Below are 26,767 nucleotides of genomic sequence, written 5' to 3' on the forward strand. Positions count from 1 at the left end.
GCGTGGACTGGAGGAGCAGATGCGCTCCTTGTTAATAATACTGTGTGTAATTACTTGGACGGCTAACACAATCCAGAGCTGTCGCCAAAGACCAGCACTAAATCCAGCTCAACAACACTGCACTTTCATTTTCACTAAAGAACTGTATTCACCACGAGCACTAGAGCACGCACTGTGGACTGGAGTTTGTGTTTGTGTATGTGTTATGTGTGGGTGAACTGAAACGGAACTGTTATTATTTCTGGGCAAATCCGCAGATTACAAATAAGCAATACATGCCACTGTATTGCTTCATTATCATTGTTATTATTTACTGTTGTTTTTCCATCAGGCCATTGGATTTAAAAACCACTAAACAACATTGCAACTGGATTATAATTGTCTGTCTGCATTATCTTCACCTGCACACAGTTACCACAAAGGTGTATAGAATAGATTCCTATTATAAAAAGCTTCTGTAAAATATTATCTGGTTGGATATATTAATTATGTGCTTCTTTAAATCTAAATATTAGAGCTAGCATACATTCTAGTGAGAACCAGATACTCCCCAATAACCCCAATGTACGGTGCTGTACCATGCAAAGTATAGTGAGCACAAACATGAAGCTTTACCAGAATTATGTGTTTCCCTTATGCCTCACAGCAGAAACACAATTAATGTTAATTACGTAACAAGATCAGGCACAGAGCAGGTTGTTATTTGGATAAATAAACCATTTCTGGTGAAGCAATAACCCACAAACAGCAACAAACAACTGAAGTAATTACTGTCTGCATGCAAGCCATTTGGACAGTATATGTTAGTCTGAACCTAATACCCTAATATGAATTTTAATCATTGTGATCCATTGTGTACCTATTAGGAAAAGTATTACAATTCTGTAAGAGAATCACTGAAATAGTTATGTTTTCTAATCTCTTCAATAGTATGTAACAACTCATAGCCCTGAGATCTCTTCTGCAGTTACAGTACAACTGTGTACAAGGTGTGTCTGTAAATACAGGCGCTCTCAAGAGACCTTTTGAGTAGGCACATTTAGCATTTATAATTCATATTACTACTCTCGCCTAACAATGTACTGCATTGTATAGTGTGTGATCGCTTTAATTTGAGCTCCCTACAAAATAAAGGAAGCACACATGCTGAACATGCACATACAAGCAAAGGGTTTGTAGATGTCCATGTGGAAACAATTGGATTTAGAAGTCTCAGTATTATTATAATGCATGCAAATGAACTGGAAATGCTGTATTCTGTAGCCTGTGTTCGACGTTTGGATGTTTGTACCTGGTGCTCCTTTTAGACAGGTATGCGTCTGTGTGAGGCTTATGAACAAAGGCTGCAAGTCAAAGTGAAATTGGGAACCACTGTATAGAAAAAACAGAACTTCAAAAGGGGAGTAACAAAGGTGATGAAGTGACTGACTGTTTAAAACATACAAAACAGATCAAATAATAATAATAATAATAATAATAATAATAATAATAATAAAAAAAAAAATAAATAAATAAGTAAACGCATGTCTGTCAACAACAGAAGAACCCTCAACCCCCCACAGTCATGCATTGCTATTGGTAGATATAAATACTGGAAAATGACTTTGTTGCTTATATAAAAATAAATAAATAAATAAATCTACTCCAGATCATCTACAACTTGATTACATCTCCTAAAAACGTTTTTATTAAATAGTTTTAGAACTTCTACAAATAGCACTTCTTAGAGCTCTGAAAGCACATTTGAACTTGTGATTTGTTTAAGTGCACAGCAATACATAGTTTGTTTGGGCAGCTAGACACAATTTTTATCCTCTGCATTATCTTGTTTCTCCACCCATCTGTGTTTTTTCACCAAGTAAACAAGACAGCACGTGTCAGTGGCTTACTTGGCCTACATTCCTGAACATTTCTGAAATGTTCTAGTCTAACATACTGGGGCGGAACAACTATGGCAAAAGGTTTGCATCACCCTATAGAATTAACTAATGTTGCTTCATAAAGTCGAATGAAACCTGCTGAATGATGTTACGTTAACGTAGTGAATTACATACCGCTTTGCAGTTTTCCATATAGTTAACAAAAATATTCGACATTTTTAAATCTAACATGAAACACAGTACTACTAGTATGGCTTCCAATAGACTTTTGTGGTATCCTGATGTAGTTTCTTCGACGATGTTAAATAAAACATTGAAGTTATGTTCATATAGGTTTGTTTTCATACTTATGTCCCTAACCTAAAATTCTAGGTCATCGTCATCACCACTAGCTTTGTGGACAATATTTTGTCAAATATTTTGGGTTTTTTTTGGTGAAGCCATGATGAAGGTACTGCTCACCGTAAATCGTAAAGCTGTTTAAAAGCATTTAAACTTTAAAGCAAGATGTGCGCATGCTTCAGAATATTGACTTAACTGTATCGATACCATGCTTAATAATAATAGTCAGTATTAACAATTGATTTAAATTGGTGTGAAGTGATAGAAATTTAGTTTGAAATCGATGTAGGTACTGTAGGATTGCAGAACAGGTTAATGGATTTAAACGTCTTAAAAAAAAACTGTGCAACGTGTTATCCTTACTGTTTTTATAATTTGCTTAAATAGGCATAACATGTTTTAAAGTACAAGCTAGTGCTATGCTAAGCTTCATTTACTTGGCCGCCTTATGCTGGAAAAAAACAATGAAAAAAAAAATATATGTAGCATCCCTTTGGTTTCGAGGTCTGTCTTGTATATAAATTATACAAGTTTTCAAAAAGATGCAGGAGAATGAATCAAGTTTACAGCTTTTATTTGTCCAACTATAAACCAAACTCAACCAAAGTCCAACTATTTTTCAAACTCAACACAATGAATGAAACTTAGTATTCAGACTGACTACAACAGAGTAATAAAAAAAAAAAAAAAAATTAAAGGCGTAATTATATATATATGTGTGTGTGTGTGTGTGTGTGTGTGTGTGTGTGAAAGAATGTACTGTGATGTAGGTCATAAGGTAGATATGCAATTTACTAATAACAAGATTAACACTGTTGACTTCTAGCTTGGCTTTTACATATTGACAGTCCTGCAGCTGAACAGCAGAAGCCCCTCCTTGACCTTTTAGTTTACCTGACTGGCTCCACCCCTATGCTTACTGTTATTCCTGAAGCAGTATAAATGAACAGGTACACTAGCAGGGGTAGCTTAGCTTAGATGCAACACACAAACATACAAACACTGTTACTCAGCTGCCAGAGTGTGAAACCAGCATGTCAGGGATTGCATGTCATATTGCCAAGTGTAAGGCTCAAGAGGACGGCCATGGTACAAATGAAAAGGCGGTGAAGTACCTAAAACAGGACTATGAAGTGATCAAGAAGCAGTGTCTTGAGTCTGGATCTCTCTTCTGCGATGATACCTTCCCTGCTCGGTCAGAATCTCTGGGTTTCAATGAACTGGGGCTATATTCAGCAAAGACCCAGGGAGTGAAGTGGATGAGGCCAAAGGTAAGAAACTTACATCTGTTAAGTGGGAGTATATATATATATATATATATATATATATATATATATATATATATATATATATATATATATATATATATATATATAAATTATAATTGATGCTAAGGATTATTACAAAGTAATGCAAAAAACGCGTGTTTTTATTTGGGCCGCAAAAATATGAAAAAAATAAGCAATGCAGAAACTGGGAAATTACCAGGCAAATAAACAATCACAAAAGAGTCAAACTGCTGTAAGATTGTTGACTTTGTGTTTTACGGAGTCAACTGTAAGGTGTTGACTACCTATAAGTCTCAATATGATTGTTTGGAATTCAATAGAAGCTGCTGGAGAGGTTCATGGGTGAGGGGGTTGCTGCCTTTGTGTTTTCTGTACAGTATTGACTGTGCAACTCCTACAGGAAGCAGCACTCAGCAGTATTGTATTGGGCACACATTTCATTCCAGAGGGAGCTACCACCTGTTATTTCAGTGCACAGTTGAGTGACAATGGCACAGGATGCCTGAGACTTTTTACTCTTATAGATGGTGTAGTGTGCTGCTATAACAACATGGCTTTCCTGAATGTTAAAATTGAACAAGTTTAGAATTAATTTGAACTGTGATATCCAATATCGTTTGTAATGTATAGGTCCAAGCCCAGATCCCCTTGTTTAAAAAGAAGGAACCGATAAAGGCCCTTTCTTTATTTAGAAAACTGGGAATGATGAATAAAAATAAACAGCGAGATTGTTCCTCTTGAATATTCAGGTTTTATGTGAAATGTGTTTTTTTTGTTACTGGAACAATTCTGAGGTTTCCATTTCATGAGGTGGCCCAGCTTTCCTATGATTGTTAGTTTATTGGGTTGGCTTTTGTTACAAGGTCAACACTATAGAAATCCTTCTTCAGAATGCACCTGTGAATCTGATGGTGTTCCCAGGTTTCAATGGGTTGTAGAGCCTGAGGCATGAAGATTCCTTAATTACCTGGTTTAGCACAGCTGGTTAAAAAAATAAAATAAATAAATACATTTATTAGACTTTTAGATGTTTTTTGCTAGTTTAAAATTATTTTTAAGGATCACTTTGGGGTATAAGGCGCCAATAACCCTATAAATGCATAGGTTCTCCCTAGACTCTGTGGATGTGTGTACGGTTCGAGAAGTTTTGACTTCTAGGCATGACTCAATTGCAAACTAACATGCTGCAGCTTAATACCAAACACCAAAAGTATATTTCAACGTGCACTATATTTAGCTTTAAATCAACTTCTCTAATATGATAGGGAACTAAATAATTTTCCATTGATTATTGGGGGTTGAGTTCAAATGAATACACCACACATGTCAGGGGAGCAGAAACTCCCTTTACTGTTTTCTAACAACCTCTAACCAAGTGTGACTGATGGCAGTACCTGAAGGTGTGCTTATTTGCAACGGGAAAGTCTGGTATGGGGTTGTTAGAAAACACAAAGTGGCTCACTATGCTTCTCTCACATGGAGTCTATGGAGAATCCTGCAGCTGACTTACTACTCAGTGATGTGCTTTTTTTCTGTAGTGTTGTACAAAGGTAAATTGCATATCTTAAGTAATAAGTAGTGTATCGTAAAGTAAGATACACAAAGGGGTAACCTCAACCACAAATAGAGGAAACTCCTCCGTTCAAACAGGTGCGCTTGAGCTGGAATGAAGAGTGACCAGAATTATTCCGGGCTTAAAAGGCATGTCATATGCAGACAGGCTAAAATAATTGAATCTGTTCAGTCTTGAACAAAGAAGACTACGTGGCGACCTAATTCAAGCATTCAAAATTCTAAAAGGTATTGACAGTGTCGACCCAAGGGACTTTTTCAGCCTGTAAAAAGAAACAAGGACCAGGGGTCACAAATGGAGTTTAGAAAAAGGGGCATTCAGAACAGAAAATAGGAGACACTTTTTTACACAGAGAATTGTGAGGGTCTGGAATCAACTCCCCAGTAATGTTGTTGAAGCTGACACCCTGGGATCCTTCAAGAAGCTGCTTGATGAGATTTTGGGATCAATAAGCTACTAACAACCAAACGAGCAAGATGGGCCGAATGGCCTCCTCTCGTTTGTAAACTTTCTTATGTTCTTATGTTCTTATGTTCTTATACTGTATGTAAATAAAACAGCTGACGATATTGATAGTCCTTGGTTACTTATATCATGCGTATTTATTTATTTATTTCAGTTTTTTTCTTCAGTTTTCAGACTACTGGCTTTTATATTTGTTATGGACTCCTAGGGTCACTTCCTCAAAGCATTTTGGAGAGACAGATTTTCATGGAGTAACTCCATATGGAGTAAAGCTTTCCTTCTTTTTTTTTTTAGGAGTTGTGCTCCAGTCCCCAGTTTATTGTTGAAGGGGCCACACGAACTGACATCTGCCAAGGAGCCTTAGGTAAATCTAATCCTATCTTCAGCTACTCTTTGTCCATCAAACACAGATACTCCTGTACATGTTGCCATATGGTAGCTCTTATCGTGAGAATTATCAAGGTTTTAATGACATTTTGGTTCTCAAATGATATCTAGACATGCATTGTTAGCGGTGCCATTGTAATGTACTTTGTACCATTGCCAATATTTACCTCATGTAATCAGGGAAATACAGCTGTAAAGTCCCAGTTTTCGTCTAACAATGCTGCTGAATCTATTCTTATGTTGTGAATTATTATTATGTGGATTGTATTAGAAGTGTGTGTGTTGGTGATGTTTACTGTACCACTAGCCACTACTGTACTTACTTTCCCCCCTATAGCAGCCAATTGGGGAGGATTCCAAAATTTTAGGGGGAATGGCAAAAAAAGGCACTTATATATATATATATATATATATATATATATATATATATATATATATATATATATATATATATTAATATTACTGCATCATCATTCACACTGGTGTTGCTTTAAAATAAGATGCTTTCAGGAGACCTAATAGCTGCTGATCACTGCGAGACAGCGCACTCTCCATTGCTTTTGCCATTGCCTGACATTAAGTTTTTGCTGCAGCAGAAGAAAAAGGTGCTTTTCTTTTTAGCCAGTGTTCCATTTCTTTTTTGTAACTCTTTACACTCTGTCCTATTTTCACCTGTTTTTCACTGTTTTCATTTATGTAGGTTTAACTACTGGATAGTTTTTGCTGCATGCATGTAACATGTCAAATGAAAGGCCACAAAATGTCCTTTCATATTATGTAAATTGCAGCAGGATTAGGCATACTATATGTGGTAGAGATGAGAATATATGTTAAAAAAAAAAAAAAAAAAAAAAAAAAAAAACACTTTTCCAAAAACATTTAGATTTGGTCCCTGCTACTATATACTATATCGACGATATATATTCCTATTCTAGATGCATATCACATAATATATATATATATATATATATATTATATATATATATATCACCAACAATACCGCCCCTTTCAGTGTAGCTGCTACAATAAGGAAACCTAAGCTATGAACTCTGGCTGTGTCGCAAAACCGCACCCTTGCTCAATCTTTACCTTCCCTAGAGAGACAGAAGTACTATGTTTGTCATCTTAAGGGTTGTCCCAGTTCCTTAGGGAACGAGTGAAGGGTGTTTTATGTGCCCTTCACTGCACCCTTCGACTGAGTGTAAAACATTTGACATCTGCAGAAGTGTTTTTGTGCTGAAGTCCCAGAACTCGTTGCCTTGAAGGCGGAGACACGCGGCTGTAGTGTAGTTAGCTATAGTACATTAAATTATTTGTGAAATGTATGTTGCATTGAGTCGCTTAGCTAATAAAAGTTTTAAATTTATGATCACGATTTAAATATATGATTAGAAAGTACAGCGAAAAATCTTTTCAGTACATATCGATTGCTGGAATTAATTATCTGTCAATTAATTTATGAACTAGATAGGTAGCTACAAAAACTAGCAAATGATATAAGCGAGCAATATATTTTCAAAATTATTATTTATTTTTTATGAAATACAGGGACAGAGGAAGAGATCCTAAAACTGATCCAGCTGCGTGCGGCAAACAATGTCCTCTTCACAGGGAAAAGAAACACCGCGAAGCTGGGCTGGGAGTGACATTTGAAACTTTAATGTAGCCTGCACACTTTTATCATTTCCATTATATGTTTTTGCAGTGATTAATAAATTAGCGTAGAACCTTTAGTCATTTCGTAGTCATATTGAATAAAGCAAAATATATTACCTATTGGATTTAAATTAAAATATGTTCACCATTATCAATGTTTTTCAAATTATCTCAAAGTTTAAAAATTACCATATACATGTTAAATGTTCTAAATATCTCTTGTTCGCTCAGTATCCTCTGGTTTTTCTTTTAATTAGTTAAATGCCTATTTATTTAGCATCCTCTTTTACGAGGATGCTAATTGGATTTTTTTTCTCCACCCGTCACAAATGACGGCTGGAGGTGACGTTTGCCTTTTAGGCATTTAAATAGGACTACTTGCCGAAATCCTTGCCACAGTAACTACAACGACAAACGCCAAGTAAAGTGTACACTTCTCAAAGGGCATAGGGTGCAGGGGAATAGTTTGAGACATGATGAGAGGCTTAACTTCAGGCGATCGTTGTTTCGAGTAGGAGTACCACATACTCACACCCAGTACGTCTTTGGAAAACCCAGAGTCTGTACTTTTGAAAAAGCCATGAACCAGGTAGGTGCTTTTACGGTGCCTGCGTAATACGTGCATAATCTAGGGTGCGCTGGCGCCCCAAAATGAATGTGGCTGAGTTTTAAGATTTAAAGCAAAAGTCACCGCTTGCAAAACAACACACAGATAGCCTTAATATCTTCTTTTTTTATTTTCAAAACCGTTTACTTACTGTTGTGTACTGAGTTTCTATAATGCTTAAAGATAGCGCCCGAGAATCACGTACGAGAGAATAAAGTCTCGCGGCACTTAAAATATCCAGCATTACTTTTATTTATGTATTTATTTCAACCAGAAGTAATAAGAATGCGGCTCATATTGCTTTCATCACTGACACCCACTTCATTAGAGGTTGTTGTAGCATTCTAAAGTGGGTGGAAAATACAGTAGCTTGGTTTCTTAAAATATCTCTGCAAGATTTTCCCACACTGAAAGTTACAGATATGCGGGAGCAACTTGGAAAATGCGCGATTCCGCTCTGAAATTCAAGCCCTGCTCATATTGATAAAAAAAAGAGTACACTGGGATCCAAGTATCGAATTGCTCTGTGGTTTTTGCAGTATGGAGCACACAGATACACAATCGTGCTTGGTGCGGCCATGGGAATATGCTGCTTCCAAACACTTTTTTTTTTTTTAATTGTCAAACTAAATAGTTTTTTTTTTTTTTTTGTTAGACAGAAGTTGTTGACATTAGTTATTTTTTGCAAAACTTAGAGTAATCGTAAAAGATTAACTCTGTCATTATACTGTGTGGTGTGGCAGCCTAATTTAGGCATTGCTCGGGTGCCTGTAGAAACACATGAAGTCATTTGGGGTCTATGTTTATCTAATTAAGGACGCTATTTTATCCGTGAAACTGGGGCAGCTGTGAGAAATGCCTGTGTGGCATGAGCTTTAGGGAGAGAGAACCAAACTGAGACTACAAGAAGTGTGTAGATATTTAATGTATATAGAGTATAAATCGAATACGCTGATTGGTTGACTTCCTCTGTTGACTTTTCTGTCTCAAAATTGTAAGCAACCTTGTAAACACTGGGAGTCCATGTTTTGTCAAACCTACTGGATCAGGTGACATTGAAGGTGTGCATGAGTTTATACGAAAACAAAAGGAAACCTTATCTTGCTGTGTAAATGGAAACAAGAAACGCAGAGGTGTAATTCACACCTGCTTGTAATATGAATTAGCTCCTTAGCTAACTGTCTGAAAGCTGCATTGCTATATCAATTGATTCAACATTGTTTGTAACATTATAATTTTGTAATCCTCGTCTAGAACATAACATAAGAACATAAGAAATTCTAGAACGAGAAAAGGCCATTCGGCCCACCATTGCTCGCTCTGGTCTATTAACACCCAGGAGAGGGAAAAAAACCCAAAAAAACCTAACCAAGTTTGTACGGGAAATGAAACCTTTGGCTAAATGGACCGCCCTTCCTCCAGGTGGCTAGCTAGAAGTCTTATTATGGTCACAGAGAGGGTTATACAGTATTGTTCGTGACAGCATCCAGTCTATTCTTGAAGGATCCAATAGTCTCTGCTTTCTTCAATTCTGTATGGCAGTCTGTTCCAATGTTTCACCACCCTTTCTATGAAAAATCTCTTTCTCCCCTCGGTTGTGAATATGCCTTTCTAGAGTTCTGTTCTGTGAGCTGTGAAAAATAATTCTCAGCAGTTAATTTGTTAAATCCCTTAACAATTTTAAATACCTCTGGTTCTCCTTTTTTCTAGGCTGTACAGATTCAGCTCTTTCACTCTCTCTTCATATGACATAGCCTTCAAGAACAACTGTTTTAACAGCAAGAGACCCTTAAATGGGAGCATTCGTCTTTCAGAGAATTTAAATTCAGTAAAAAACACTTCTGCCCATTTTGGAGATTCTGGGTTGATTGACATACATGTTGTTGGCATTAGCTTCAGGAAACTGTTTTATTACCTTGTTTACTGTAAAGACACAATCTAACCCCTCCCTCCATTTTAGATTCAATCATAAACACTTTGTTTTTACTTGCACTTTGTACCAGTTTTATGATGCTATTCAATCAATTCTCCGGACACTGTTGTACACCCCAGACATTAGGAAAGATTAAAGAACATGTGTGTTTTGATCATTAAAATATACCATGTAAGTTATGAACCGTGCCTCTAGAAAGTAGATGCAAGGGTGGGTTGTTTGTGCAAATGAAATGTTCCTTTGAGCTAATTAATTTCAGACATTACTGTTCAAAATCACATGTTCTGGCAACAGAATACACAATATAAAAGTGTTCTCAGTTAAGTCCCTCTTTGACAGCATTCCTACTGTCAGTGTGACTTTGGGTGGGTTTATGGCGTGAAGTGTGATTGCATTGCACAGAACCACAAACCGACTGACCGCGAGCCTCTGTGAAAGACCACTTTACTCTGTAGTTTGGTTATGTGTAAATACTTGTTCTATCTTCCATATTAGTGTTGCTTAATCTCTTCTACTTAGTTTCACCTCCCTCCCCCAGGGGTTAGGTGAGTCCCATTTCGTTCAAGTGACTCAACCTCCAAAAGAGACAGAAACATTCATCAGTGTGAATCTGTACTCTTAACTGGTTCCAGAAAGCAATTCTCCCCAAACAGTGCTATTCAATTTTTTTTTTTAATAATATGACTCCAAAGTACTTAAAATAAAAATGCCTGTTTGTCAGGTTGTGAAAAGTACTTTCTGCCTTCTGTTTCCAGTTACAGATTATATTGAAACTGTCCCTGCACATTCTTTAATGGTACTATAATACAAGTACAATAAAATATATATTTGCTGTGTAAACATGCATGGGAATATTTGGGATAGGGTTAAAAAGATGAGTAGGGTGTTTTAGTGCAAAGTGAACTAAAAACACTAGGTCCAATTATAAAACAACTGTAAAACAACCGAGGACTACTTAAAAGTAGTTTAAGATTTGAAGTTAACAGCCCATGATTGTACTATACATTAAAGCGATAGTTGATATATACATGCAGTATTCTTAATATTTCATTTCTTACCTGTTTAGTATCCTATTATGTGTGTTATGCATGGTTTTCTATTTCTCAGTTGCTGTGCTTACTAGCAATTGCAGCAAAAGGCTAATTGTGGTGAGGTGTGATGGGGAAGCATATTATCGTTGCAATGCGTACGCTGAAGCCCATAGGTGAAGCATTGTGCACTGAAACTTGTGCAACACTAATGCACTTCCCTACTTCACTTGTTCACAATTAGCCATGAAGAGTCATTTCATAAGCCATTCCTGATGGAACCGTAAGTAAATATACAACGCTGCTGTTCAACTGATGAATCTAAGCAGAAATAACAAAAGAGAATCATACAGAACACACAAACTGGAAAACTGGAAAAGTCTTACTATGGACAGAAACTATTAAATACAATTAATGTTTGTGTATAAAAAGGATATATGTACTGTGTATAACATCAATGCAGTCATTTTGATGCAATGTATATTTTAGGTCTTTTTTTAGTAAATTTATTTGAACATGTATTTCTCATGTTTTACATCCTTTTAACATGTATTTTAATATTTGACTATTCATTCATTCCTGTGTGCCTCTTTCAGGTGACTGCTGGCTCCTTGCAGCCATTGCCTCTTTGACTCTGCAGGAGGAGATCCTGGCCCGGGTTATTCCCAGCGGGCAGAGCTTTCAAGAGGACTACGCTGGAATCTTTCACTTCCAGGTCAGGTAATATAAAGGGGAGAGGCTTTACTAGACAGCTGGAATACATTTCATTGTAGCAGCCAGTGCCTTTTTCTTGAACGATCACATTGTGTATCAGAATTATTAATAATTTAACAGTTCATTGACGATAATAATTAGTCAACACGTCTATTTCTAAAACCAGACAGGTTCTTACATAGCTGATATAAAATGAGGAACTTGTTTACCTAAATAAATATTGTAATAGATGTGTCTAACTTACTAATAGTTTACTTATATTTTTCCTGCTTTCAGTTCTGGCAGTATGGAGAGTGGGTTGACGTGGTGATTGATGACAGGCTGCCCACGAGGGACGGAAAGCTGCTGTTTGTTCACTCAGCCGAGAGGTCAGAGTTCTGGAGCGCCTTGCTGGAGAAGGCTTACGCCAAGTAAGTAGGCCTCACTGGTGTGTCATTTGTGGACAAAAAAAACCCCACTTTGGGATAGGGTTGAATAGTGCAGACATTGAAAAAAAAACTCAGTTGAGCCCCTTTCACACTGGCATGATCTACCCAGGTCAGAACTTACCTGAGCAGGACCCAGCGTCATTTTGATAAAGCAGGGTTGACCTGGGTGACAGACGCAAGTAAACAATGCGCATATCGATACCCCGGAAGCAGCTAGTTACAGACGCTTCCATCCAAGCTTCTCTGGATTGAACCGATGTTGAGCCAAATGTTGATTAGATTAAATGTTTCTTCATCTCTGCTGCAATATGGCTCATGTTGTGTCTCAAGCAACAACAATATGGCTAAACAGAATAAACCAAAACATTCCTTGCAGAAGTGAAACCTTCATGCAGATGTGGCTGTTTGTTATTTCGTACATTTTGTCTCGCTCAACCCGGGTCAACCTACATCCTGAGGTGGGTCACTGGGATCCAGCTTAACCCGGGTCCGACCCAGATACGTGGTTTCACACTATGCAGGATTGTGACCCAGTTAGCCAGGACCCAGGGCCAGACCTGAGGAGGAGTTCCAGTGTGAAAGGGTCGTTGGATTACAAGGTTAAAAGTAACACCTTGTTTGTAAACCTCTTTCCTCCCACTTGTTTGATTTATTCAGCTCTTTGAAATCAAAGAAACTTAAATAATGAAAAAACCTACAGCTGCTTTTTGTGCTTTTGTGTTTTCAAAATAATAGAGCAGGCATGACTGTATATAGCTGGAACAATTGTGCTACAACAACATAAATGTGTATAGAGTTTATCAGTTACACAGGTGTGTTAGAGTCAAGTGTTAAACTAATGGCCACACTCACCCAAAGACTCAATAGATAGTATGTGAACTCTCATTGACCAGAGCCAGAGCTCATTATATAGGGCAGTCTTTGAGGTTGCCAGTTAATGTCACATAACCTCAAGGGTGGTAACATATAAGAATGGTTGCAGGAACTGTTGTGGTTGTAACACTAGTATTGTATTATTATCTGGTAGGTCTTATTTAGATAGGTGAAGGCAAAGCTCTTGCTGGTTTGAGATGTAGAAAGCAACAGTGATTTACACTTGTTTGGTTTATGCTCAGGGTCAATGGCTGCTACGAGGCTCTGTCTGGCGGATCCACCACTGAAGGCTTTGAGGACCTCACCGGTGGCATTTCGGAGATATACGAGCTGAAGAAAGCCCCGCCAACCCTCTTCAAAATCATCCAGAAAGCCTTGAAATCAGGATCCCTTCTTGGATGCTCGATTGATGTAAGAGAAATAAGAATAAGTCATAGAGATTAGAGATTCCTAATGCCAGTATGGTGCCTGTAAAAATGGACTCCCTATGATTTCAGAAACGATCAGTCATTCAGCTGTTTAGCAAATCAAGCCCTTCATTAACTTTCAGTGATTTGAAGGAGTGCTGCAAACCTAGGTGTTAAAGGGTGTTTTCTTTTGTTGTAATTCAAACTTGCTGAGCATTAATAGTTAAATGGCTTGCCATGGACAATCTGGAGGATAGATTTTGCCACCTGTATAAACTGTTGCATAAACCATGAAGCTTGTCCAGCTCACAAACTGTGCGTTTTGTTTGAAGATCACCAGTGCATCCGATTCTGAAGCTGTCACCTCTGAGAAACTGGTGAAGGGCCACGCTTACTCCATGACTGGAGCTGAGGAGGTAAGACTGAAATTTAATCTGCAGTAATTCTTCACGGTGTGTACTTACATAGAAGACTGACACTCAAGACTGATTTGCTGTCTTGGCTGAAATTCTTATTACACAGTATCAGATTTCTCATAGCGTGGAGCAAAAACCATGTCACCTTGAAACATAATACCAACAATAATTGAAGTAGGAACAGAATTTGATTCAAATGTGTATTATAGGCCTATAGTTTGGGCCTTTGTTTCCAGTTTTTACGTTTTTTCTTTAATAAAGCACACCTGGTTCTTAGTCTGCTAGTAGCTGACACCCCAGGTATGGGACTCACTGCAGTACTGCATTGTGTCTCAAACAGGTCATCTATAAAGGACAGACAGAGAGGCTTGTCCGGATCAGAAATCCTTGGGGTCAGGTGGAGTGGACAGGAGCATGGAGCGACAAGTAGGTTTTAAACAAATTGTTATGACGATGATGATGTTAACTGTAATTTGGTTTTAAAGAAGGACGAAAAACACAAACACAACTGTCATCAAACAGTATCATTTAGAGGGGAGGGAAGACAGCCTAACTGAGTTTCTGATGAATGAATGCCCCCTTATAACAGTTTACAATGGGAACTTATCATTTACTCTTCTTAACTACAGTTTGATTTGCTTTCACCAAGAAGGGGGTTTCCCTGCAGATTAACTGTAGGCCTGCAAAGTAGAATGCACTGAAGTAGCACTATCAGTAGCTTAATAAAGAGCTCCAATGTATGTTTCAAAGTGTTCGGTGGCTACCTCTAATCAGACTGTGAACAAAAGTGCAAGACAAAATATATGATCAGCTCTTAGGTAGCTAACTTATTATAAGTCATTAACTCTAAATACAAAACAGACAAAAACCTGATATTAACATACCTAATCTGTTTTTATAGAACCAGTTGTAGTTTCAACATTTCAATTGCATTGCCATTGACATTTAAAGTGTGAGATCTATACTCTCGGTGAAATTGTAAGTGTAGTTGTTACTAATTGGTTCCTATGGGGAGGTGACTTATAATGAGAATTTCAAACTTTGTTTATCATTGGAAAAGTATGTTTAGGGTATTTTGTTGTAACTACACTGTATGCATATTACTGTTGCTTGGTTAGGAAAAAATTTAAAATTCATGAGCAGGACTTTTCAAGCTGGCATCGCTGTATTGTTGTCAAATAGCCATAACCCTTTGAACAGCATTGAACTGAAGACCCTTTCTTTGTTAGCTCGGGGGAGTGGGACCATATTTCACCTGATGAGAAGCTGAAGCTGGATAATAAAGCAGAAGATGGAGAATTCTGGTAAGATGTTTTTTGTTTTTATTTAAAAAAAAAAAAAAAATCCTTTCTAAATCTATTCCTGTTTCCATTTTCATAGTCAAAATGAAAGAACTGAAGAGTTGTCACAGTACATAAATATATGTAAATAAATAACTTGCACATTCAAACATTAATTTCTAACCTCGTACATCCTGTTTAGCTGGTTTGAAGATCCTGTTAACTTTAATGAACAGTTTGTTGCAGTTGATCATGAGACAAATAATAATATTACCTAGATATGAGGTTAGAATTTTTTTTACTAAAAAGGCCATGTTTTGTTATGGCTGTAAACAGGAACTGGTATTGAACTTTTAGAATTGTTGCTGGGCATTAAAAAAAACTTAGAGTACAATACAGGTGTACATTTTAGGGAAAGTGCTTTCCACACTAAGTGCTGCAGTTAACATTCCATGCTGCTCTAGCCAGTCCAGACCAATATACTGTCAGTTTTCTTTATTTGCCCTAGCAATAACTGCATTGCAATATTACAACAAACTTTTGTGTAGTCTGTCTGTGGTAATTTAAACAAAACTTGCTAATGCAGTTGCCAAGCTGAATTCTTACTGCAACATTGCTATGTCCAAAAAGAAAAAGGAGAAAGTGAAGCTCGATTCTCTTGTATTTCCTGTGGCTTTGTTTATTATGCTTCTTTCTCTGGTTTTGTTTAGGATGTCCTACAAGGATTTTGTGAGCCGTTATTCAAAGCTGGAGATCTGTAACCTGACCCCTGATACCCTGAGCAGCGATGAAGTTCACAAGTGGAGTCTGTCCCAGTTTGAGGGGCAGTGGAGGGTCGGCTCCACTGCCGGGGGGTGCAGGAACAACGCTGGTACAATACCGTTCAAGAACCTCATCAAATATTGCCTTAACTGTAACTGTAAAACCTCCTGACTGTTGTATATGAGGAAACAGCAGCACCATGCAGCTTCACAATTAAAAATAAAACTTTACTGGATGTGATTATTTTCCTCGAGAGGTAATTGACTCCTGTTATTTATTGCCTTCCTCCAGCCACCTTCTGCTCCAACCCTCAGTTTGCCATCAAGCTGCTGGAGGTAGACGATGACCCTAATGATAATGAGGTTGGCTGCACCTTCCTGGTGGGACTGATGCAGAAGAACTGCAGGAAGGATATGAGATTGGGGAGGAACATGAACACCATCGGCTTCGCTATTTATGAGGTATTGTTACAGGTTTATAGGAAATGAGAATGTATGAGGGTCACATTTAATTGATGTAAATAAGCACCACCTTTTTTTATCAACCAAATAGGAGTGTTCCATATTTTTACAGACAGAAATGCGCTACAGAGACTTGCACACACTGTTAGATGTTTGATTTTCATAAACTAGGTATGAAAATGGATGTCAGTATTTAGATGTGCTATAGTTTAGATCAGGGCTGTCCAATCACAGTCCTGGAGAGCCATTAACAGGTGAAATGAAATCAACTACATTGAGGCCTGGTTTATTCGGACCATTTAAACAATTCAAAACGTGGCTGGAACAAAGAGCTGGACTGGAAATTACATCTCTGCCCACATATGGCTATTGAAAAAGCCCTGTGGCGTGTACTGAAATTTAAAGAAATGTTTGTGTGATATTTAATATCATAACACTGAACACATTTTTTTTTTATCTTCCAGGTTCCCGATGAGGTATATAAAGTGATGAAGGCTCAAGACTTGAAAATGGCAATTAGCCAGTTGTTCATGTTTGTACTGTAATGTAGCCAGGAAGGTAAAACAGGAAGCAACAGTTTAACAATTTAACAATATGGATGCTGACTTTCATAAGGAATCTACATTTAAAATGCAGAGATTTGGCTTTTTTTTTAAGTTGGATCCCAGGACCTTGCTACCTATTTGTCTATGATAACTAATATATTGAAAATAAAATATGGAAAACAACTATAGTACAATGATGATATTATTATTACCAATGTAATCATTTAGTTTTAAGTCAGTGGCGCCATTCGACATTATTAAGTGCAGCAAAATTATGATTTTTTAAATTCTAAGTTACGTATAAAATGTCTTATCTATCAGTGGCTTTGAATGTTTACAGAAGTATTTAGACAAAGGAATTTTACAAACTCATTCCTGGTCATGTATTTCTTCTAAATTGAAAAGATTGTTTTTATGACTTGAACAAACCCTCACATTGTCCTGTTATGTTTTTAGCACAAAGCAGCTTTAACGACAGATAACCCTCAGATATCTGCATACATGTCTGTGCAACGTTAAAAGATGTGTTACATATTCTTCGGGCACAATGCTCTACTTTCTGTCACTTAAGTCTTTTTAAAAAGTAGTAGGCAGATGCAATAAATCCGAAAAACAATGTTATTGAAATGAATATACTGCCCCCCCCCCCCCCCCCAGTACAAGGGCCGCAGCAACATCCGCCTGGGTCCTGACGTCCTCTGGGTCCTGACGTCCTCTTGAGGCAGCGTGCTGTAGGCATGAGCGGCGCCTTCATTAACCTCCGGGAGCTGTGCACCCGCTTCACCCTCCCGCCCGGCGAGTATGTCATCATACCGTCCACCTTCGAGCCACACAAAGCAGGAAACTTTGTCATGCGGGTCTTTTCTGAGAAGCATGCTGAAACAAGGTGGGTGTCAGCAAGACTGGAGCTTACAGTACTTGTAGACAAGCTAACAAAATAGTTCCGTACATTTTCTCTGCCATGCACATTAATTCGTCCATTCGTTATATGGGCCTCAAAAGTGCAGTGTCGAGAGAAACACATGTTTTAGCAAACATCTATTTTCATTTTAAAACATGATATCTGGTACTACTCAGGTTTAAATAAATCTCTGTTTGCAAGCCATGCTTTTAGACCGTCTTGAACTTCCTGGTTCGATTCACTTGGATGGGGAAATTGTCCCCACCTCTTCACATGGCTCCTTTTCTGTCAATGAGCGTCAGCCGCTTCTGCTATTGATTGACGTGTTTTCAGCCAGTAACATGCTTTTACCCAGAAGACACTGCTCTGGTGAAATGACCAAGGAAGTTAATCAGTAACAGACTTCCTGGATGGCATTGCTTTCAAGCAGACATTTATTTAATCGTACCAGATATCATGTTTTCAAATAGAAATATATTTTTGCTTGAGCATTTGAGACCTCTGTAGCTAATGTAAGTGCAACATAGGTGAGATTTCTGTCGTAATACTTTAACATGGTTTAGGTGAGGCAGTGGGTTAATTCACTCTGCTTTTACCTGTGGGTGCTGGGATGTGTTCCCATGTAAAATGAATTTGGAAATCTAGTTCCACCAAACCGGCTCTTATTTCTGCACTTATTGAATGGCAATAGAAAGTAGTTCATCTTGTGACGGACACCCCTATAAGCAGATATATTTATAATTCAATAATCCATTTGTTCACCTTTTTTGCAGTCTCATGGAACTTAATATTGAGGCAAACGTGTATGAGGTAAAGCATTCTTTTTGTTCTTTTTCTTATTAAACTGTGAATTGGTTAAAACTCTTGGAAGTGCCAAGAGACCCATTAACTACATGCAGCTGTAATTTTGTAATGTAAATCACAATAATTGTATGCTCATTAAAAGCAGTTCTCTGTGCTGCAGAACCAGATATATGGTGGTAAGTTTATGCCTCCCATTTGCAGTATAATTAAGTTGATGATACAGCTTCCCTGGAACATTTTGGCACAGTTAGTGTTTAGCTCATATCCCATTAGATTTAGGCACCTTTTACCTCTTTAAGAGAAGCAGGACTACAGGTACCAGAATACAGGTTACAGAAGTTTAAAAATAAAAAAAAGATCAGCCCAGTGAAAATGGGCAAATCAAATAAGGCACAGTTTAGGAGTGATAAATAAAATATCCAAAGTAGTTGCAGATGTGTTTAGTAAAAGTTTACCACATAATCTCATACAACAAACAAGTAAGCAACAATATAAATGTTCTTCTATATAGCTGTATCACAGGATGTAGATGATGGTGTGATGGACAGAACAGGGTTTGAAAAGGAACATCAAGGGCTTTGCAGTGGTTTAAGAAAGATGTAGATCTCTCCAAAAAGTCCGGCAATGAAGATTTGTAACGGTTAGAGTTAGTAAGACCAATTAACAATGGGTATTTAGCTTATAGTAATTCATAATGAAAATCGTTTGGTTCCCTTTCTATTGTGATAAAAAACTGTTGTTTCTTCACTTAATTCAGAATATTCTATATTTCAAATTCATCACTACTGCTGAATCTTAGTACCTGTGTAGTAGAGAATGAGTAGGATCGAGCAAGCCTGAAATCAAGTATAAAAAAAAAACAAATCAAGTAGTTTTTAATCAAAAAAAAGAGATGAGGGCAGAAATGTATTTTAAAGGATTGCTTAGCACCCATTTGACATACAATTGTTCAGACCACTGCCCTGTAGTTCAATAATTCTTGCTGCAAAACATATAGGCATTGTTTTGCCTGCTTTTGGATGTTGAGGTGTAAATAGCCTTTGTGGTTGTGGTCGAATATTGTGCCAGCTTCAAAGCAGGACCCCCCTCTTAGCAATATGGTCATGTGTGTTTATGTAGTGTATGCACTGTGCAAGACAGTTGTTTTGTTCTTATAAATCACAGCCTTTTGTCTCCACAGCCTGTAGTTGATGAAAATGGAATTGACCCCCACTTCAGAAAACTGTTTGTACAGATATCAGGAACTGTGAGTCACACAAATTACTTGTACTGAGGTATTTCTGGTGGCTGCTGATATTCAGCCAACTGGCAACCCTTCTCTGGTTAGCAGGAAGGTGTGATGTTCACTAGAGGCAGATACTTGCATGTATGACAGCAACTTCATCTAGGCTTGATGCTCGTACTTGCCCTCATAAGTGCCTTTCAGAAGCATTTATCGGCAGGTATTAAATATATCCATTAATTAATGTGTTGATTTCAAATTAAGAAAAGTTGTCTTTCCCTCACCTTTACAGCGGAGTACCAATCAATGGCAATTAACTTCTGCATTTCCTCTCATCCAGGGCGCTGACGTTTTTACTGCCAAAATGCATACCAAGGCTGTACATTGCCAATTAATATTTTGGGTACAGAGGTAAAAATGTCAGCACCCTGGTTGAGAGGAATTTTTGCTTTCAATCGGCTTTTAAACAATACAGAACTTAATTGCCATTGATTGGTGCTCGGTTGTAAAGGTGAGGGAAGGACATGTTTTCTTGTTTTGAAATTAACACATTAATGAATGGATTTATTTAACACCTGCAATTACGAGTAGGAGTATCAGCAGACCCCTAAGTCTAAATGGTCTCACCCAGTGATAGGAATTCATATTAAAATTATATTTTTTTATTTCTTGACAGGATTCAGAGGTGTCTGTCTTTGAACTTGTTACAGTTCTGAACAAAGTAATGGCACAGCGTAAGTACAACATATTTGGGCATTTAATTGGTCATCATTTGCTTGGTTACCCCATTCCTCGACTGAGAACATTGCTTTGTAAATTTAGAAGCACAGGGACCTGTTGACAGTATTTAAGGAGGTGTTTTTTATCTATATATTTATGAAACTGTTCTAAACCAGTTCTAGATTTTTGTTAACTTCTTTAACAACTTTTTTGTGAGGTTTTAAATATCAAAGTTGATTCTTTTTAGCTCAATCGTAGAGAGTAGATGTGATCAGAGAGTAGGAACAGAGCAGATCCACCAGCACTTTGCTTTTTACTTATAACTCATTAAAACAAACGTTTTTGAGAACTACGGGACAGTCGACAGTAGTATCTCAAATACAGACGTGGACGGAAAATCAATGAAGTTTTGTTTTTGGCTTTTCAGGATCTGACGTCAAGACTGATGGTTTCAGCGTGGAGACCTGCCGCCACATAGTCAGCTTGCTCGATGTGTCCTTTTTCAGCTTGGACTTTCTTTCTCTATTTTTATTTATAAAATATGGTAAAGGAGTCCTCGACGAGGGGGCATCCAGGCTAAAGTTCTTAGCTGTGCCAAGTTGGCAGAGAGGATCCCACAGGGAGCATCACTTTGACCCCGGTGCTCCCACACACTGGGGAGCTAAAATTGATGATTCAACTGGATGTAAAGAGGCTGGTGGCGGTGGTGGGATCAGAGGACACTCTCTGACATTACATTTTCCAGAAATGTTGTGGGGGGTACTGCTGCAATGAGGGAACATCATTTGACATTTTTAATCAGGGAGAACTGGGGTATAAAATAAAAAATAATGACCATTTTAAAATTTATATATTATGAGCTTCCCCACATTGGCCGTCAAAAGTTCCTCCTCCTTTCCCCGGGGGAAGCACTCTAATAAGGAGGGAGGGAGGGAGCAGTTTGTGCCCACCCAATACCATTTGTCTCAGACTTCCTTAACTAAAGAGCCTCTGCAATAACTCAACTGTTTGGTTATTTTGTGCATGAAAACAATGTTGCAAACCTGAAATAAACTGCCTGTACTCCGGTGAATGTACAAGCTTGTATATCCCCATAATACACTGAACATTCAATTATGTATGGTGTAGTTCCAAAATTAATCATTTGATTTGCTGACAATTAATTAATTTGTGATCAGATCAAATCAAAATGCTTAACCTAGCTAATCACACTTGACCTTAACAGTCTTCAGAAAGATGGAACTGGTAAGCTAGGCCTGGTGGAATTCGCCATTCTGTGGGAGAAGATTAGTAAATACCTGGTAAGGAAAATATTGAGACCCATTGTTCACTCAGATTCCTTCAGGTTCCCATAGCTAAACTGCACACACCTAAGAGAGAGAAGCATTTATTGTACAGTAAATATATTATAGACTATTGTTTTGCAGGGTTAGAAAAAAGACTCCTATTGCATAGCATTTTTACTCCCCAGGTGTTTTGTTATTAAACTTCTAGTAAAACCAGGAATGTGATTCTTATTTCCATCTTTGTTTTGAAAACCTGGCCAATAAAAAAAATAAATAAAAAAATCACTGTGGCCTTTCTCTAATTGGATGGCCTTTGCATGTAGTAAGCCAGTAAGTTATCTATACAGGGTCAAGGGTCAGCCACAACAAACTAAACTGAATGTTTCAACCTAGAAATTCCCTGATGCTTGCAGTAGTCCAGCTCTTTAAGGATTAAACAGTTCTGTATAGATCAGTGGTTTTCAATAAAAAGTCATATCAATATTATCATAGTCTGACCTGCTATTATGCAATTTGAAGACCTAATCCACCTGCATAAGTGATGACAGCATTAACCCGTTTTCATGTGTGCAGAAAATCTTTAAGCAGTTTGATTCCGATCGATCTGGCACCATGAGTTCCCATGAGATGCGAGGAGCTCTGGCAGAAGCAGGTAAAATTATTCTGGAAAACAGATCTGTTGCAATATCACAAAGACTTCTTGAACTTGCCTTGAAGTGATGTGTGTAAATGCAGATTATAATATATATATATATTATAATGTAACAGGGGAGGTCTGTACTGACTGTCTGGCGCATGCGTGGTACTGCATTGACACGGAGAGGTGGGGAAGAGGGTGTGTGGGCTTTCCCTCTCTGAGTGGCTGAGAGGCGGGCCTTGGGGGATTGCTTGGCCCATAAGTACTGCGCTTGATTGTGAATTTGAGGGGCCGTGATTGAGAATACATAGAGACGCTGGCAGAGAAGGCCGGTGTAAACATAGACCAGGCAGTGGTTCAAACAAGCAACCAAAATCAGGCAACCACGGCTGAGGAAGACAGCCAGCCTTGAATAAACCGATTATTAAAATATATGGTTACTTACCTGAGGGGACGTGTGTAGTGACAGGGGAACCTTGGGCACCCCAGTGTGTAGGAAGGAGACCCGTGCTGACTGGCATAGCGGCAGTGGGGATACTGCGTAAGCAGCACTTTTGTTTTGTAGTTTTATTACTGTGTTTTATTTTCCCTTCTTTTATTTTCATTATTCTTTTGAGAACCTGTGAATGCAAAAGCATTGGACTTTACCGGCATTGTTATTACTGTGGACCTGACTACCATTGTCGGAACTCAGGCCAAGGACAACAGCGCCCTCTGAAAAAGAAAGAAAATAATAAAACGGTGTTGCAATGAAACCTGCTGTATCCCATGTGTGTCGGTGAATTGCCCACCAGCCTTCCCTTAACGCTTCCAAGGTATATATATTATTATAATTATATATATATATATATATATATATATATATATAATGTGTATATATATAATGTATAGACCAATATACAAACTAATACTGTATAAAAATGTAATTATTCCTCTAGGTTTCCGTCTAAACAGCTCTTTGATTCAACTTGTTGTAAGCCGCTATGCAGATGACCACTTTGCCATCGATTTTGACAACTTCGTGGCGTGCTTTATTCGACTGGAAATGCTGTTCAGTAAGTTTATTTTATTTTTATTGAAACATTTTTTTTGGCTCCAACTTGATGAATAGAACAGTACTGGATTAAGGGCTCAGTTAAGGTAGTCTAAGTGTTAATTTGATACCAATACATTTTGTTCTACATTCTTCCTGATTCTTACATGGGAATATAAGCATTACAATATATCTCGGCTGCCTTAAAGACCCAGTTAATGAGATTCTTGATTGGGGAGAATCTCCAGCAGCTGGAATCTGAACAGTCAATCAGCTCATGTTTCACCTGTTGGTCTGCACGCCACAAGGCAGGGAAATCCCCTCCTGAACTCCAGAACAGTTCACAGCAATGAGTTTGTGTAGATGCAGGCCAGCACCAATCTGGATTCAGAATATTGAGTATTCTCAATTCCAATACCAGGGATGTAAATCAGGTGTTCAGCACCCAGGAGCTCAATTCTGAATCTGTGTTTTCGGAATCCGTAGAATGGAATATACCCAACTCAATTCTGATTCGATGCTGCTTATTGTCATGTCCCGACACCCACCAGCATTTGGGTTGTTTAGCAACAACCTGAGCATCATGACAGTGACAGAAAGAAGGCTTACTACTGGAGCAATGAGTTTAAAATGTTTTAAACCAAAATAATGTAATGGCAATCATTGGGCACATCTTCACAAAGCTAAAACGCTTTAAGAACAAAGTTGTTCTCTCTACTAAGTCCTTTGAGTACTGAAGCTCACGGGCTGCAACAATTGGCCATAAATACCATTTCACTTGATGTAAGCAGTTTGTTAAATGTCTCTAAATATCAAAGTCTGCTAGAGCTAGGACTTTAATGGGGGTTAAGTCATTAGACATGCTCAATATTGTATCTAGTACTAAGTATTCAGACTACCAATATCCATCATGTAAACACAGGTGAATTAGAATTCAATTTCTGTAATGATATCATGTAAACAGTGCAAACTGCATCTATGTGAACACAGTCATTATTACTACCTCAAATGGTACAGGTTTACACTGATGATCCATAGTCAAATACCTTGGGATAACCTTACTTACATTTTTAAAAAGCTAATATTTACTAAATAATATTTAGAAAGAATTGCATCTGGCACAATCATTCTAACTAATGTTAAAACATTAATATAAATGATTTACCTCATGATTGATACAAATATGTTACTTGGCTGCAGATGGAGGTTTATATTAAATGCATGTTTTTATTAACAGAAATGTTTAACACTCTTGATCGTAATGAAAGTGGAACTGTGGAACTCAATATTAAGCAGGTATGTAAATGACAAAATGCAATAGCCTTTCTTTTCATCTTTCTCTGTCCTGCTTTTATGTTTTCTGCTATGAATGGGCACACCCTGTTACGACTGACTTGTGAACAGGGCAGAGTCAGTGACTACAGGTTTATACGTTTCAACACTTATGCGAATGGAACTAAAAAAAAAAACTGACCAAGGGGCTTGTTTCTCAAACATCAAAACATGTCCGTTAGGACCTAAACCACATTTCAATAACTGGAATTGGAGAAAATGATACAATAGATGAATAGCTGTGCTCAATCAAACTTGGCTTCAACGGTGGTGTTTGTGTAGGCATTTTCCATTTAGAACTAAAACTATTGCTAAATACAATTACCAGTAACACATTTATTCCATTATGCAATCTATTTTGCAATAAATGATATTCTAAGTTAATGTGGTAGGTAGTAATGTCTCCCTACAGTCAAACAGTTACTGCATTCAGCTAATATAACTTATTTTTCCCCACAGTGGCTGTCCCTTGCAATTTAACTGACTTCTGGAGACAATCTCTTCTGAGCACCTTGCAGACACTTCTCTCCTTTATCTTTTTAAACTGAGGAACAGTTTTATTTTTTTGGAAGGGGTGGGGTGGGGGATTATCATTAGCACGTTTATTAAGACACATGTCCCCCAAGTGGTTTATTTTTGGTACATTTATTTTCAAAGTAAACTTTATATTTAAGCAATGAAGTAGTTAAAAGTAGATTCATTATTCTTTTCAATTGGTTAAACTGTACTGTGGTTGTGGAATTGACAATTGATAAGGTTGCTGCTGGCAAGGTTTGTGCTAACAACAACATTCATGTTTTGATGTGAAGACTGGAATTCTGTACTCTTTCTTTTTTTCCTGCTGTGTACTAGAAATAAATTACATTTTGAATCGACATTTCTCTGGTGTGATTCTTACTATTTAATTATAAGGTTGCATCATTGTGTTTGTAATTTTCATTTTACATTATATGTACAATATGTCATCTATACATTGTGGTCTGACATTTGAGGCAGTACTTAAAACATATTAGAAAATGATACAAAGTTATTTGAACTGATAGTCTGCCATTATTTAAATCACTTTCATAGATCTATATGTTGGCGTGTGTATGTAAGTGAGAACCAGCTCCATCTAGTGCACCGTGGTGCATTGGCAACAGAAAAAAAAGGATATTGGATGTGCCCTAGATTGTGCTGACTCTTCTACAAAAAAAAAACATGTGGCTGATCGAGCCTGAAAATTTAAGTCAAAGAACCTTAACATAGACGCAGTATTTTAGTTATTATAAAAAAAATAACAAAATCCTCTCTGCAGTTTACTGGCTGCGTGGTTCAGGTGTCCTAGTCCAGGTTTACATGAATACAGGTTTTTCTTTCTGTATTAGAAGGGACAGTGTAAGCCAAGAAGGTCAACACAAGTATACCATTACAGCTTTCCTCCAGGAATGGACTGACCCTGCCTTCATCCCAGTACTCACACCTCTTTAAACAACTGCACGGTATAGAAATGCTTTCCTTATGTGAGGACACTTACCACAACTCTTTACTGTTGCAACTAAACCAAGATGGAATCAGGGTTTCTTTTGCTGTCTCTGAAGAATCACTGGGCCCAAAGATTGAATCCATCTACTTGGTAAAGAACATTTGGTGAGAACATTTTATATTTCACTCTAAATATCAAAAATAAACCAATTACAGTGAAGTATTTGCCAAAATTCCACTACATCTTATCCTGTGTATTTCAGTACAAATACCAGGATCTGTAGACTCCTTTGCCTGCCCAGACCGCACCCCACCTGGAGTT

At 37.7% G+C, this 26,767-nt stretch overlaps 1 pseudogene; it reads left to right on the plus strand.

The window, feature by feature from the left end:
* The first annotated feature begins 3,005 nt into the window (after positions 1 to 3,005).
* Positions 3,006 to 25,851, plus strand: LOC121315711 (annotated as a pseudogene).
* The last annotated feature ends 916 nt before the right edge of the window (positions 25,852 to 26,767 follow it).

The sequence above is a fragment of the Polyodon spathula genome, chromosome 5 (genome assembly GCF_017654505.1).
Source record: "Polyodon spathula isolate WHYD16114869_AA chromosome 5, ASM1765450v1, whole genome shotgun sequence".
In the NCBI taxonomy this organism is placed as follows: domain Eukaryota; kingdom Metazoa; phylum Chordata; class Actinopteri; order Acipenseriformes; family Polyodontidae; genus Polyodon; species Polyodon spathula.